This window comes from Vidua macroura, chromosome 14 (genome assembly GCF_024509145.1).
Source record: "Vidua macroura isolate BioBank_ID:100142 chromosome 14, ASM2450914v1, whole genome shotgun sequence".
Lineage (NCBI taxonomy): Eukaryota > Metazoa > Chordata > Aves > Passeriformes > Viduidae > Vidua > Vidua macroura.
Genome location: NC_071584.1, coordinates 2,807,476 through 2,823,911, shown reverse-complemented (window position 1 = coordinate 2,823,911; position 16,436 = coordinate 2,807,476). Strand labels below are relative to the sequence as shown.

The following is a 16,436-nucleotide window of genomic DNA, read 5'->3' as shown; positions in this document are numbered from 1 at the left end:
CATTTCACATCTCTCTCCTGCAGGTGGTCCTCTGTTCTGACTCAAGGCCAAGCAGAATATAAAGTTAGGCCAGTTCAGCAGTGCAGGGGAAGGCATCTGAGCTAAGGGAGGGGAGTACAGTAACAAGAGATGCCAGTTGTGGCTATACATTTCAAAGATAGCACTAATTTATTTATTTGGCTTACAGTGACCAAATCCATCTGTCCAGTACAGATGATCTACCACAAGATGTCTAAGAATCACTACAAATCAACATTTTTTTATTCAAATTGTTCACATATGTACCAAGGAGCCACAGAAAGGTGTATTAATGGTCCAGTTCTTTCAGGCAATTCCACTCCATTAAATATTATGAGTACACATGTCTGGTAAGGAGAAGAACAAAGGCAAAGAGTTTCCCAGTTTATTTTTAGAGTGTTAAACATGCAAAACATAATGCATTTTTTAGTCAATTTCTCAATTTTTTTCTTCATGCCAATAAAATATTTCCTGTGCTAGATGATCTCTCTCTCTTAATAGTTCTCAACCAGATCTGTTTGCAAGTATCTTCAGACACAGTGATTTTGATTTACAGCCAGCAAACAGAATGTATCGATGAAAGTACAGACAGAATTTCAGTGCAGGCAAGAGGCTTTTTTTTGCAGCTTATTTACAGAACACATTTGCCCAACTGGTTTTGATTTCTATTTGTATTTCTCACTAAGAACATAGATGTGAAATTTGTTACTTACGGCACTGAGAGGTCCTGGGACTACTGCCACTCTCAAAGATGACACTGTGAACTGGCCCTCAGTGACACAGAGGGATTCTGACCTTTCCAAAAAGGAGCAGAGCAAAGAAGAGTCGGAAAGGAGATTCCTTCTGAAGTCCAGCTTTCAGAAACACATCCCTTCAATTCTGGTCCAGACCCTGCCTGACCAAGGACTGGCACAAGAGCAAAAGGGCAGATGCAGAGACACACAGGTGACAGAATCTAAGAGTGAAAAGTGCCTTACAGAGCTCTGTATTATGAAAAGCTGCTAAGGAAATTTTTGGGTTCACAGTGACTGCCTTCCTATTCTTTCTCTTTTTTTTCAAAGCCTCAGCTATTCTGCTCTCAAATTAAGATCTGGCTTCAGCTTTTAGAAAGACATGAATAATAATAAAACCATATTGCTGCACATATGACTTATGATTAAGCAGCTCTCTGGGTTATATACAGAGGAAATGTCTGAAACGGCACTGGCTGACACTTATCAGAGAATTTGGAAATGGAAATTACAGCAAAAGAAAGTAAATTAGCCAAGAATTTAAAAAGAAACAGGATATAATGATCAAATAGATGACATCAAATTAAAAACCCAGATCAGGAACAAATGCACTGACCTCAGGAAGACATGCTCTCAAGCTGGTGACGTCATATTTTTATATGTCCTGTGTCATTCAGACATTTTCTGGTGGTTTCATTAAAGATATAAAGCACATAATTTTGAACTCCTGGGGTTTTTGTCTGTGTTGTATATCATCACCAGTTTTCCAGGGCTTTTTAGGTTACTGAAGTAAACCCACACTCATAATTCTGTTGCTCAGATCCTACTTCAAGTCAGTGTCAGAAGGGAGAGCTTTCCAGCAGTTTGCTGATTGTGAAGAAAGAGTACAGCATTTTTCAAGACATGAGTAAATGAGTCACAGTGTTTGTGTTTCCCAAATAAATTAATAACAACAACTAACAATTCATTCCTAAAGTTCCTGCATGCCCACAATTGCAGTGGAAGCCAGAAATGCTCTGCAGCTCTGGAAATGAAAACTGTCCTCTGTCCTTTCCAGCAGAAATTTTCACAGATGAATCCAATGATGGTTAAAAGGGGACACTTAAAATCTTTGGAAACCAAATTTTAAAACCAGAAATCCTAAACCAGTAAAACACAACAAGCTTGTTTATAGAACAGAGACATCTGAGACTATTACTCCCTTTGCATGTGCAACCTGCCATTGAGCGGGAATTTCTTTATTTATCAAGGGTACTGCCATTGACAACACTATCATTAGAATTATTTGTTACCAATTATTCCCAACAGAATATTGAAAGCATGGGTAGAGCAATCCAAGTAGAAAAATGCTCACTCGGCAAGAAAAGTTGATACCTGAATTCATGTCCTGCATAAATATTTTAGATGTGTGTAGGTATTCTTGGTACCTAAAGCAAATCTGCATGCAAGGATCTCACAGGTTTGGGGGGGCTGTTTGTTTGGGGGGTTGCTTTTTGGGTGTGTTTTTTTTTTTTTTAAACAAGCTGAGTTAGCATTCCCTTCTCTGTGGGAAGGGAAGAGGTGGCTCAGGACAGTGTCCAGGTTTGCTCAGCATGAGGCATTTCAAAGCAAACAGCGGCAGCCTCATGTGCTGGGCTCAGCTTTCCAGCACCCACACTGCTCCAGCCTCCTGGGTGGGCAGCTTTGAGGAGTTCAGTTCAGGAATGTACAGTAACACACAAAGCCACTGGGGCTCCTGCAGCTGCCACACAAGTGCCTTAACTCTGCCCTGAAAGAAATCCCCCGAGCCTGGCACTCTGCTTGGCCATAGAAACCAGAGCACCGAGCCCGCAGTGCAGCGCGGCCGTGGGTCAGGGCGGGGAGCCGGAGCCCAGGGCAGCCGGCACTTCACCTGTGCGGGGAGAGGAAGGCAGGGCAGCCGGGGTTATGTAAGCAAATTCCCGGCTGGAATGTGCAGAATGTACACAGAGGGTGTGCCGGGCAGGCCGGGAGCTGGGGGCCAGGGAACAGCTTCCCAGCCCATGGGCAGCAGGTTCCCTGGCAAAAGGCGTTCCCAAAACGCAGCTCGTGTTCTCTGCTCTAGCGGCTCTCTTCTGCCCTCGCACTCAGAGACACAAAAGTCATCAGGTAATACAAGCGGGGACAGCACAGTGAACTATTTAATGATACCAAGATAATCATGAATAAAACAGTCAACATTTCTCCATGGCCTCATCTCCTTCCTGAAAGGCAAGACTTCTGCAATTGTTGGCAAAAATAGTGCAGGCAAGATATACAATCAAAGGTAAAGAAAAAAATCTCACACCGTTTCCGGAGCAGTCTGGGTTTTAGGCTCTTGCTACTTTGGATTTTCTCCCATGACTAATTAACACATCCCTTTCTTAAATCTACTCAAAACCCCAAGCAAGCAAAGGCAAAAAAAAAAAAAAAAAAAAAAAAAAAAGAATATTTCAGTACATTCAATGAGTCTGGCCTAACCACTGAAATGCTTCTTTTGTTTTTCTCCTCAGGTGGCACTTGAAGTAATAAAACCCAACTGGTAAAGGTATTGAAAGTAAGTCTGCTTTAAATTTACAGATGTTTGTAAAGCAAGTACTTACGAAATCATGGAATAAAACCTCATCCAGCTGAGAGACAGATTTATCTAACTAAAAAAAGGAGGGATTTGAGTAAATTTGTGTGTTGAATACATTTACTAGATTCTTAACCACTGGCTTTGCAAACCTGCTGTGGGCATCCAAAGTGTGCCTGAATATCCTCTGACTTGAGTACAAAGCAAGTTAAGGGCAGGAATCCACTCCTGCCCAGCTACAGCACTGCATCCTGTGAGAGTTTTGTGACTGCCAACAAGAAATACGAGTTAAACTATCTGCAGTGGTACTTGAACTAGCTCTACTGATCAGAACTAATTATAAGAAAAGTTCACACATTGAATGTCAAAGATGAATCCACAGAGGAAATATAACACATGAAACACATGTTCCAGACATGCTGTTCAAAACAAATCTGAAAAAAATAAGGTCAAGGCACCTGGAATATTTCTCACAGAGATTCTGCAAGCTAAGTAGTGAAGTGGCGTTAAATAAATTACATGGTTTCAGATTACTCACTCTGCAACTACAGACTACAGAAGAGTCTGGCTCTTTGGGGTACATGCTAGAGCACAACAAAAGTGTCTGGAGAAACACACAAAGAAGAGCAGAAACTCACAATACTGTGTAACTCTTGGCCATGACTTTCTTTCTGTTTGACAAACAGCAGTCTCTTCTTCAGGAGCAGCATGTTGGGTTGGACTCACTAAGCAGCTCTGTACTGAGAAATTGAGAACAGAAGCATTAGCAGGAACTGGACACAGACATGCAGGCTCACAGGCTTCTCTGAAGCCCCCTCACACCAGCTCTGGGCAGAACTCAGTGAAGGATTGGACACTAAGGTAAATTTAATTTAGAACCAGATTTGGTTAATTTTGCAGGTCCAAAGCTTTACCCAATTGTGTGACCACTATTTCCTGAGGTAACAAAAGGGATTGTTCACCATGCATTCAGCTTCTGTTAGAAAAGAGATCCCGAATTCTTCTGGAAATTTCATATTCTCAAGTGCCATTTTTCAAAGAAATGGCCTCATTTTTGAGTTCATAGACAGCGGAAAAAGCAATAAAACCTTTAGATGCAAGGTGATTTGTCATCTTGCTAGAACTACTTTACCACAATTCTAATTCACCACCATCCCAGGAAAGGCTGCCTATAACACACTGAGAGCCAGCTTGGGCTGTGAGCCAGCAAAGCACTCCAGCATGATTTCAGCTTTCACTGTACCACTGCCTGGAGTGAGATGACTTAAAAACCATTACAATTAGAAAGCTTAAATGGCTAATTTAGAGCCTTGGTATGAACTTCCTAGAGTGAATATCACAGCACACAGCTACACCATTTTGAGTTTATAAAGCCCTACCACATGGCCCAACCTGAGCAAGGCCCTACAGATGAGCTCCAGGTGAAATTAGATGGGAATGGACAATACTTGCAAAAGGCCTTCAGCAGAGGCCTTTGTATTCAAGAGTCTTTTATCCCACTGTAGGTGAGAGTATACTTTATACATCCCAGGAGGAAAATAACTTACTCAGAAAGCTCTCAAGGAAAGATAAAGAGTACAGACAGAAAAGCTATTGTGCATAAATCCAGGTGGAATCATAAGTCTTTCTCAAAATGCTGAAAGAATAAATCCCTCTTCCACAAACTACAGGAAAAGATGTGGTTCCCATACACATCTGAGTGGCAAAGCAACTTCCCACATAGTCACATCTGCCTCCTTTTTCCTCTGTTCCATTGCTTAAATTCTGCCATGAGAGTAAACACAAGAGCGGGCAAGGGGCTGCATAGGCACCTGGCCAGGGTAAGGAGAAAAGGAGGGAAGAGGATTTGTACCTTAGGTATTTGCATATGAATTTGGCTTCAGCCTTCATGGCATTTACATGCCTTTGAACACTTTCTGTTTCTTTCTGCATTCTTCACTGCTCCAATTTATTTATTTTCACCTTCTGTTTCTCAGATCTTCTGCCAGCCTGCTTATTTAATTCTACTTGCTGCACTGAAAACACCATTGTTGTCATCCAAATTAATCCCTGAACATAATAAAAACCTCAATATAGCTCAGACAACCAGTTTTCCATCCTTTGGTCTCACTACAAGTACAGTATAAAAAGCCAGGACTTGGGAGCTCTGACAGTTTACACAGGACCAGTCCTAGGTACATGGCATTTTAGCAGGCAGAGGAGGCTTTTCCATCTCCACCAATCTTTTCCTTTCACCAGTTGAGACTGCTCAGAGTCCCCCACCATCTCCAGCCCAGTTATCCCCTCTGCCCAAGTAATCCATTGCAAGACTTCATGGTTTTCAAATAAACTTGGTACTTTTGAAATATTGCCTTCTGTGACAGGTTAGCTGAGAGGCAAGATAAACTAAGATTACCTTTGCTTTTAGGGATGAGGGAAGGGAAGCATCTCTTAAGAGCCTGTGCTGAAGCTGCAGGACACTCTGGCGCTACAGATGCCCTGTTGGGTTTTCTATGTTCCTCTCTCTTCAAACTGCACAGTGGGGAAAAAAGGAAAAAAAAAAAAAAAAAGTAAGAAAATAAGACCAGACCAAAAACGGCAAGACAAGAAAAAAGAAAAGAAACACAATAGGACCAATATTTTCCCCAAACCTATATTACCATTGTCTGCCCTCAACCTTTTTCTCTTGCAGCCTTCCCAGAGATGAGAAGGGCTCTGAAAAGACTAAACACACTTTTTCTTGTTGGCTTCGTCCAGTCTCTCAGTCCTGTATTTTTTCAAGGATAGCTCACTGATTAACCTTTAGTGCTTTTAGTTTCCTTGATTTGAATTAGATTGCAAATAAACATAATGTGAGCTTAAACAATGCATAGTGAGAAAAATATTCACTTGAAATATAAGCAAAACAATCACACTGAGAGTATAATAATTTTTGAAGCTGTTTCTAACTTTCAAAGGGCTACTTTAGACCTATTCCTACAGTCTCCACAACTCCCATTTGATTTTCTCACATAGAATTCACAATTATTCCTACCATTTATGTCATCCAGTAGCACTTTTAAATTAGAAAACCAGACTGTAACTTCAGCAGGCTGTCTGAGTATTAACCAATCTTAGCTCCTCTGCTCTGACAAAGCCCTGGCTGTGAGATAAAAAAGAATCACATACCTTACTTGTTAAGAGCTGCTCCTGCCAACTCTTCCTCTTGCTGCTCTGCACTAATCACAAATTAGAAAGCATTTTCATGTTGTCAACACAGAGACCTTATGTGAATACAGATATGAGAAATAAATCAAAAATCTATCAAAATCTTTAAATGTATGCTTATGTTAATGTACCAAAGAATTAATTGGTCAGAATTTTGCAGTCTGCTCTGCAGTCTGTGGATATGTAAGATGCTATTTTAGCAAACAGTGTATTTTTAAGAGTGAGTCTTAACAAAAAGCATGATTAAATCCAAAACATTTTAAGCATCCGCTTTTTACAGTCTCTTGATTGTGCCATTCACTGATTTGGGGAAGCCAAACTGTAGTTTTCTGCTTCATTTTCTGTTCATACCAGGTTCCCTTTTTAGCTCTGACACTAAACACAGCAGGACTGCATTTAAATAAAAACATGCGGTTTCCAGGGGTATTGTGGATGTATTTTCCAGCTCACAGATATTCCCACTCATATCAGACTCTGTAAAAAGCAAAACAAAAAGCCAAGTCTAACCCATATTTTAATCCTAAAATATCTGCCAGTAGTCCTTTAATCCTGAAAGATAAACCAGAATAAGATCATTACATTTATGCAGAACAAAAAGCCCTCCTAAAACAAAGCCTTGTAACTGTGGGGAGTTTCCCTGAGTATTTTGCCACACACTGAAATAGCCAATTGCTTCAGGAGGTCAGAGGCACGAGCAAAAGTTCAACACTGACATTTCCAGCCTCAGCAGAAAAATTATTCTGTCATTTGAAAAAGTATTTACCACCTTGTAGCTGCTCTTTCCCATGGCAGTGTTTCTATCCTCTCAGAACTGTTTAAGAGAGATACTCTTCCTTATTTTAACTTGGCTGCCATCAATAAGGGCTAACTGATAGAGAAGAAAGTAATGTGCATAGCTGCCTCTCCACAGCTCTGGAATCCTTTGAACTAGAAGCCCCTCAAAGCTTTCACTGAAAGGCAGATTTTTGCACTTGGACTGGGGCTGATATCCTTGAAACCATAATATTTACATTCTTTCTCTTTTATATTGCTTTTCCTAAATGCTTCCACGAGACAGTTAAAAATAGAAGGTGAGACATTCGAGCTGTACAGAAGGCAATCTGTGCTCCCCATGTCTTCTCTGTGCCTGTTCCTTTTTGATGAGTAGGGGAAATACCTCCTAGGTCAGTCCTGCATCTCCTCCTGCTCCTGCCAGGGAAGGTTCCTACACTGCAGCTCTCCACCCTGGCTCACGCCCAAGAGGCTGCAGGATCTCCTGCCCAGGTTACGTAACGAAGGATGCTGAGAGCTTCGTGTGCTGACCTAGAAAACTCAACTGGCTCTTCCCTGAAGGATCTATTTGAGATCCTGCCTCAGTTTATCTGACTTCCACATCACCTCGTCTGCCATCCACGCCCCATGCTGGAGTTTATCTGACATTGCAGCACTTCGAGTGCATCAAAACTTCACGATTTTGCTTTCCTATTGCATGTTGTCAATATATTTTTCAAGCAAATTGAGTTGTCTTTTCAATATCACTTTCTTAAGGTCTCCTTGTAGTAACTCATCTCTTGAATACTGAAGTCTAATACAGAAAGATGTTTCATCCAATCCTGGGCCTTTCCTCTCAGAAAGTTGTGATCTGCTTACTGCGGGGACTCTCCAAACTCTAACCAGTGTGGGAAGAGCAAGACCTGTCACTCATTTGATGTAGGATACAGCTGAAGGATAGTACACAGAAGGAATGGTTCTTGAAATCTCTAGTCTCAGTCACCATTTCTTTATAAATAGTAATTTCATGGTTTACAAAGCAGCAATGTTCACATGCTTCTGATGGTTTTTCATTCCAAACGCATTTCTTTCCTATAAATAATGTTTAGATCTGTTTAATGGCATTTCAGCTGTGAAAAGGCAGATGTGATTAAACTATTTAACTGATTTTACTTCTTCCTTGCTTTATTTTGTAACTGATTTTTTGCTGTTCTTTATGCTTGATTATTCTTTCATTTTATCTGCCAAATGATCTCTCAATTTAATTCCTCCTCAAATCCAGTAATTTCTCCACTTCTATGCTTTCCTTTAAATGCAACCAATGGCTTGTCTCTCTCAGGCTTTAAATCTTTTCACTAGGCCTACACTCTCAGTGTTTATTTGTACAATATCTGATTAATTTGCAACCCTTTGAAAATTCTTACTAATGTTTTAGTAACTTTTTTTCTCCTCACACTTAGGAGATGATACAGTGGTTGTCTTTTCTGAAGCCAGAGAGATAAAGCAGTGATCCATAACTCCATGGACAAATCTCAGTGGAAAAATCAGCAGGTTTCAGCCAGAAAAACTAACAATCAAGAACCTTTTGGCAGGTCTGAATTTTAACTTAAAGCTGCAAAATACATCATTTGAGACAGTTTCAAGAATTGACCAAATCTTTACTGGAAATTACAGTAGCAAAACAAAGCAGAGTCTCCTGAGACACCCTCACATCTCAGTTAACAGAGTTAATCACCTGGCAGCTTGCAAACATTTATTTCACGTAAGAGGGAATGTTCCAGATGATTCTGGAATTTGATGGAAAAGATTGTTGAATTCAGTAATATTCAAACTCTGGCAGCATTAGCCAGTGTCAAACTTGCTGGGTCCAAAGTATTATTTCTCTTCAGATATTATTTCCTTCTCATTGAATTTAAACTCCATGAGGCTCCAACTTACACTTGTTCTCTGCAAGACCAACTGGCAAGAAATTTTACAGACAAAGCCCAAACAATTCACCCTGGGGCCTCACCATAAACAAAGTCATATATGAATGCTATTTTTATTACAAAAGCTGTAAAGATTTCCTGGAAGCTCATCTGTGAAGCTGCTGAATGCTACATACCTAGCTGAGGTTTCCATCATGCTGCCTCCAACTCCATGGACTTTCCAGGAGACAGGAAGATTTTGAATATCCTATTCCAGGAGTGGTGTTTAGGTTGAAGGAGAGTGTCAGTAGCCAGAGTTTAATGAATTTCTTATTCTGATCAAGCATTAATTTTTTTCTTCTGGAGATGACAGTAGCATCTATGCACAGATCACTTAGTAGCCTTTTCATTTGAGTGCATGAAGAGAATAATTAAGAAGTGGAATATGTGACAGAGAGAGAGAAACACTTTTGCAACATGACAAACTGGTTTCATTCGCTCTCCTCCCCATTTTACATCCTCAGCACAAATCATGTCTTCATCTCTTCTCCAGTTTGTTTGGCAATCATGGCTGCTGTCGGTCACCTGCACACACAGATCACAAGCTCTGAAAAACAGTAGGTGCTCAATCAGACAATTCTCATGAAGCTGACCTTTTCAAATAAATTAATTTCATTTTTCCAGATCAAGCTTGTATTAAGAATATCCCAACAGATAAACATAACTGAGGAAATAGAGCCCAAACACCATATGGGCAAGCTGCAACAATGCCATTAATCTGCTCACCTGCTTGTCCTGCCTCCTCCCACCCCAGCCCCACATCAACCCCAGATCTTTCAGATGTCTTTAATGTTTAGTTAAACAAAGAAGGTCTTTTCCTCTGTTCCAAGTCTTTCAGTTACTTGCCTAAATAGTTCTAAGTGACAGTTTTTTACATACAGCTCTCTGCCTCCTTTCCAGCATTATGCAGACCACCCAACACTCAGCTCCTTTGCCCTCCCTTCTCCTCCTACAGCTGGTTGCATCTTGGGTTGAAATTTCTCAGAGGATCAAACACCACACGTGTTCACCTTGTAATAGATTCAGCATGTAACAGACAAAGCCCTGGTCCTAACTGGTCCTTGGATGCTATCAGAATACAAAGCAACACCATATATTTTTGGTTTTAAAATAAGCTTCTGATTCATGCTCCCCCGGTATTGGCAAGGCCACGTGAGTGTGACAGAAATAAACCGTGTGACCTCCACATCAGCAGGGGATTTGCTTCAGGTTGTGCTCACAGAGCAGAAATGGGAGAAGAGGGAGCCAAGCAGGCAGCACTTCAATCTCTCTCCTCCCCCTCTGTGCTATGCCCTACCCTTCCAGGGCAATGCTTCCACCCTCCAGGCCTTCCTTCTGGCCTAAACTTCTGTTTGCTTCACAGCGTCTTCTCAAAATATTTCCAAATTCTACAAAATAAGCAGCATTATTCAATTTTTTCTTAAAATCTACAGAAGAGTGTCAGAGAACAAGCTACTGTCAAGCAGGCAAGCTCTAAATGTCTTTCCAAACACGGATTACTTTGTTGAATAAAAAGCATTTCAGAGCCAAGGAACAATCATGTTTATTTTCTTATCTCCTTGATGAAACAGAACTAATTTCTCTCACGTTCAAAGAGATTGTGTTCAGAGAGAGCTCCATTTTTAGAACTGCAACTCCTAACATTCCCATTAGGTTCTCCTTGCAGTTTAAACTTTTGCCAGCAAAATACAGACAAATCTGTTGGGTGTGGTCTGATGCCTGTCCAGGAGGTCTCTCAAACCCATATGTTTCTAATGGTTCTAATCTATGATTAAATCAATCTAAAAGAACAAGAGCTGTGCAAAAGGAGAAAAGAATTTTATCCAGAAATGAAAGAAAATTCAATCAAGTGTCATTTTCTGAGATTCAAAAGGTGTTACATCTCCCAGCAGGTGCTAAAGACAGGAAAGCCTCACTCAGTGATGAGTGCTTTCCCTCCTGTGTACAGAGCAATGGGTTCTGCTCCTCATCCACAAACCCCAAGATCAGTGAGCAGCTCTTGTAGCAGAAAACATGGAAGAATTTGCCTTAAAAAAAATTATATATAAATAAAAAAGACAAAATAGACCCTCCCACAAAAACTTCATCTGTCTTTTGGAACCCTTTAGAAATCCACTTGTTAATCTTTTCTTCGTGTTTCCAATTGTAGAAATGTTGAGAATTACAAGGCAGTAGGCAGGTTTGAACTGTGTGTGTGTGACGTGATGCACTCATTTGTGCAGAGGTGCAGGTTTACTTACAAAAGAGGTACAGAATTTGCAATGGTAGTGTCACAACATTTTAGGGGAATACAATAACATGCAACTGCTGCACCTTAAGTCCTTGAGATAAAAACTATTCTAACCAGGAAATATGCTTTTCAGAATAACTATGTTTCTAACCAAAAAAATTACATACTTGATTGTTCTGTAGTGGCACCAAATTACAGCGTCCAAATTTGGGGATCCCACATAAAATCTCCTGTACCGGGAGCTCATAATAAGGGAGTAAATTCACAGCTGAAGCATCTCTAGTCCTTGCCTGATATCGTCCCTCTGGGCTCACCCTCCCCTCGCCTGGGCAGCGCTTCCATGACACCACATGGCTTTTGCCTGGCTCTGCATCAGGCAGGTACAGCATCTCTGGACCCTTCTCTTGTTGCCTGCAGAAGTGTCCTGAGGACATGGCCGTGCTCTGAGCACCCAGACAGGAGGACAGAGCCCAGTGAGTGCAGAGAGGCACCAATAAACACTTCAGAAGAGAGGCAGCTCTGCTGGTGTCCCTGTGCTCTGAGCCCTGCCCTGCTCATCCCTGAGGAGCCAGGCTCGGCCTAACCAGGGAGGTGGATGAAAAGGATCATTGGCTTCTTTTACTCCATCACAGCACATTCCTCGGACCCCAGCCCTCAGGGGCTTTACTGAACTTGCTGTGTGTTACACACACTTGGCTGTCTCATTAAACACCACGTTTGGCAAATCCTACCTGCCTTAGGCCATGTCTACGCAGTAAGGCTTCGCCAAAGTTTTGCAATCCCAAGGTCAGCTCAGGGCATGGAAAATACACACCCTATAGCTGACACTTTTACAATGGGGGGACTCTGGGGACCTGATGTTATCTGTGCTAGAAGCAGAATCCAGGTGAGTGCACCTTCTTGCTGTTCAGGAAGGTGAAGTCCCTAAGCCACCAAAAAACCTGCTGGCAGAATATGCTGTGCCTCCACGAGGTTGTCTGTCCTGCAGCCACAGCACAATAAAGAGCTTTTGCTGGGTGCACAAGACGTACTAATTGCAAGCTCTACCTGTAGACTCGCATCTGGCATCTCTTTGTTCACTTTCTCTTCCTTATACACCATAGAGCTCCTTAGCCTTTACTTTGGAAAAGACTCACAGTTGCCTCAGGATGTAACAGAAATTCTCTGAGAATTTTTCATGTTGTGTTTACAAAATACACAGGTTAAAACATGCTTTTGAAGCTCAGTTTCTTGCAGATATCAATTATACAAAGGCTTTTTTTGTCAAAAATACTAACTACATTTCACTGGGGGAGACACATTCAATACCAAGTATGCAAAGGAGGCAGTGACAGGCAAAGAGGGCAGCACCAGGTCTTTGGGATTGTCGATGACACATCATGACAAACATTCCCAAGCAGGTTCTGTGCAAAATAAACTGTGCCCTTTCTCCTTAAAATAAACATCTTTGATATACTTACTGAAACCAGGAATGTGCCATTATTAATGATAATGTAGTGCAGGAGACAGCTTTTCTTAAGGTTACCAAAAATATTTTTGCTGCTTCATCAGATGTATTGTTAGAGCTCACCAAACCCAGAGCTGTGGTGCACCTGTTTTCTCTCAGACACATCTTATTTTTCTTCCTTGGAAGTCCCAGCTGGCGTCCAGGTTTTCTTAAATTGCTACCAGAGCTAATTGCTAAATTGCTACCAGAGCAATGCCCCAGAAGATGGGGAACTGCTTTCTGTGGGGAAAGGTGAACGAATGGGTGCACTCAGTGGACCAGAATGGCCAAGGAGAGGCAAAGAGCTGGTGCTAAGACCAGCGTGGGAGGGAAGAGGGGATGTGACAGCCAGGCAGGCAACCACAGCAGTTTCAGGGGCTTTGTTTTGGGGGTGCTCAAAGCAGGAACATTTTCAGGAGGCTTGGGGGAGAAAGGAGTAGCTTGGGACTGGTAAAAAACTGGCAAACAGGTGGTTCTGTTGGGAGTCGCTCAGCTATGAAATCACAAACCCAGGGAAAATATTTACTGAAGGCCAGATTTGCTCCACCTGAAGGCACAGAAGGCAGTCTGGTTTTTTCATTTGTTTTTTATTTCTTTTGCTTGTTTGGATACTGTGTGATATTATTCCAATATTATTTTTAGGTGGTTTCTCATTTAAGGAGACACTGGATTCAGCCTAACGGAATAGCTTCCCAGTCTCTGAGTGTTCTTCCCTCACAGAAAAATTAATCTCAAAGTAGTAACTGCGGCAGATCCAGCAGTAGAAAGAGCAAATGGCCAAAGCTAAGTTTTGAACTTGCATCCAGTTGGGGAAGAGAAAGAGAGTTCAACTCTGTCAGCAAACTTATGACTTGGTAAAGGCTTTGCTGAAAGTCTTTCAGAGAAATTATTGACCACAAAATCATGTATCATGTTAAAGCCAACAATAACAACCACTAATACCCCGTTATGAGGGGTCTATAATACTAGAATAATAGTGACAATTTTAAAAAGTAAGTAAATCTGGGCAATTGTGCACACACAATGGAAAAGACTACTTTCCTGTGATATTAATCTCAAGAGGCAATATCAACATTTTCACTCTCTGGCTTCAGGAACCACATCAGGAAATCAAACAAATATTATCCCATGTGTGCAGAGAACTTCTTTCTTCTTGTAACAAGCAAACAAAAAATTATTTTCTTAATAAACATTCAACAGACAAAAGCACTACTGAGAAAGATCTTAAGAGTAAGAAAAAACCCTGTGATATTGATGAAAAGAAAAGCTTTCCTCCTTCCAGTCAGGAGTTTGCCACGCGTGGATTACTTATGGCTGGTGTTGCACAGAGGCAGCTTTGCAAGGTGCTCTGTGGATGGGACTGAGATGAGCCCATCATGCTGCTGGGCACACCTTGGAAAATACCCATAAGTAATAAAACCAAAGTAATAGATGATGCAACCAGACATCTATAAGCTCAAAATGCCCAGTCAAGGCTACATAGGGATTCTCTTTGGGCATGGGATCCAAAGAAGAAAATGGCTGTGCAGGAGAAAACTCCCAGGCTGAGAATTCCAAGACTTGTCATTCTTCAGCAAATACACCACTCAAGGGATTTCAGGGAGTAGCCCTAGAGAGCCTGGGACGTGCACCCTGAGTGCAAACCTGCACAGCCTGTTAGAATGTGATGGGTATTAGAGGGGACAAAACTGGATTAAAACCTCAGTCCCACCACTGGATGTAGATTATTATCTCTAAGAACCTGAGCACGGTCAGGTCATGTTAAACTTTGTCTGCATCATGCTCCTGTTGTTTTTACAAATGAAAGAGAGGTTGGGATATTGCATTAGCAAGCAAGGAAAAAAGCACTAGAGATGGGCTTAAGAGTAATTCTGGGGTGGGTTCTTAGAAGTCTTCAACCCAAGGACCAGTAGCTGCTATCAGAATAAACCACCCCGAAAACAGCACAAGGCAATTGTTGCATTTTTCTAAGCAGAGCAGCATCTCTAGATTTCTATTTGCCAGGTTCCCCACCCTCATTATCTGCCTTATGTTAGGGAATGGAGTCCTCACCACACAGGATTAGTCTCTCCTGTGAGGGTCATTGCCAAAAATAATAAACAAGCAATAGCAATTTCAAACTTAGAAAGATTTAAAATGGGATTCAGGGAAATGTTTGTTCGCTGCTTTCATTTTCAGGAAAAAAAGGGAAAAAATCTTCAGGGGAATTAAGGGGGAGAGGGCAATTCTTCCCTAGAGGTTCAAATATATCTCCCAGGCAGCACAAAAAAAATGTTGGTATTCTGTACCACCCAGTGCCTGCCCACTTCTATGCTTGATTACCCTGATAAATCAGAAAACCTGTTTGTTACAGACTCTCCTTCCATTACAGCTGCTGCTCTGGTTAACATCTTCTGAATCATCCAATTCATCAGGATCACATACATGGGGCTTTAATCCTTTGATTTTTTAAGTTACTTTGTTCTGAATTTTTCGCTTCATCCCCTTACTGACAGAGGAACTGGATAAAGATAAATAAGTCAGAGTAGCATTGTTTTTCTGCCCTGCTTTTTATTCTGCAAGGGGAATAGGAAGGGGGAGAGGGTAGCTCTGCATTTCACAGTTCTTTAGTGATATCATTCAGTGTTAATTGTGCAGCTTCAAATTTGTAGAGTCTGAAAACCTGTCCTGAACTTCTGAAGTACAGTCAGCTTCCTTGTGTTCTCCCAAACATTAAAATGCTATTTTTTAAAAGATTTATATTAAATAGACAAATAACTTGGTGGATATCCCAAGCCCTCCATCACTGCTATGCCTTTCAGTACTAATTTCTGGAAAAGGAACAAATCTGGGAATTGAGTTACAGCTGAAGTGTAATAGCTACATAAATTACAGGGAGTGTCAGAGTGGGAAGGGAAATGGGGAACACAGCAGGTCAAACGCTCACTAATGGGCTCTCGAGTCATTCACCTGCTCAAATCAAAATCAGACGTGAGAGTACAACACTGGGAGGACACAGGAGAATATACCCCAGAGCACTGTTTCTCTCAGCATGATTTTAGGATTAATGCACACAAACACCCCCCATGCTCATCCCCATGTCCCTGCCAGTCACTCCCAGGATGTGTCTGGTCAAACCCACCTGGGCTGACTCCTGGGTTTGTCCCAAGTGAAGATTGTGCTTGAGAGCAGTGACAACACAAACCTGCCCCCCTTCAGGGGAACTCCAGCAGCAAGGCCACCTCCTCCCCAGGGAGGGCTGAAGCAAAAACAAGGAGGCTCCTGAAGGAGCCAGCTTCCCCCTCTGCCTGCCCAGCACTCAACACATGGGAATCCCAGCCCCTCGGCATTGCCACAACGCAATAAAGCATAAAAACAGCTGTACCTAGGGGGAACACAAATCTCTAATGGGGAACACAAATCTCTAATTTTTACATAGCACATGTATAACATGCACAAATGTGAGAAAATAAAGGTGCTGACTAAACCTCAGATGGTCCCATGGTTTTATTATTGA

General features: G+C 41.6%; 2 long non-coding RNA genes across 2 annotated transcripts in view; both read right to left on the bottom strand.

Moving 5' to 3' along the window:
* Positions 1 to 3,981: 3,981 nt before the first annotated feature.
* LOC128814267 (uncharacterized) lies at positions 3,982 to 5,782 on the bottom strand. The gene is made up of 3 exons (XR_008439328.1): positions 5,717 to 5,782; positions 5,174 to 5,370; positions 3,982 to 4,061 (listed from the first exon to the last, which is right to left on the bottom strand). It is a non-coding gene; the product is annotated as an uncharacterized LOC128814267 (long non-coding RNA).
* Positions 5,783 to 6,468: 686 nt separating this feature from the next.
* The window catches only part of LOC128814268 (uncharacterized), a 28,299-nt gene continuing 18,331 nt past the window's right edge, over positions 6,469 to 16,436 (bottom strand). The window contains exons 2-3 of the long non-coding RNA XR_008439329.1: positions 9,362 to 9,771; positions 6,469 to 6,518 (exon numbers count right to left, since the gene is read on the bottom strand). This is a non-coding gene — a long non-coding RNA (uncharacterized LOC128814268). The remainder of the gene's footprint in view (positions 6,519 to 9,361; positions 9,772 to 16,436) is intronic.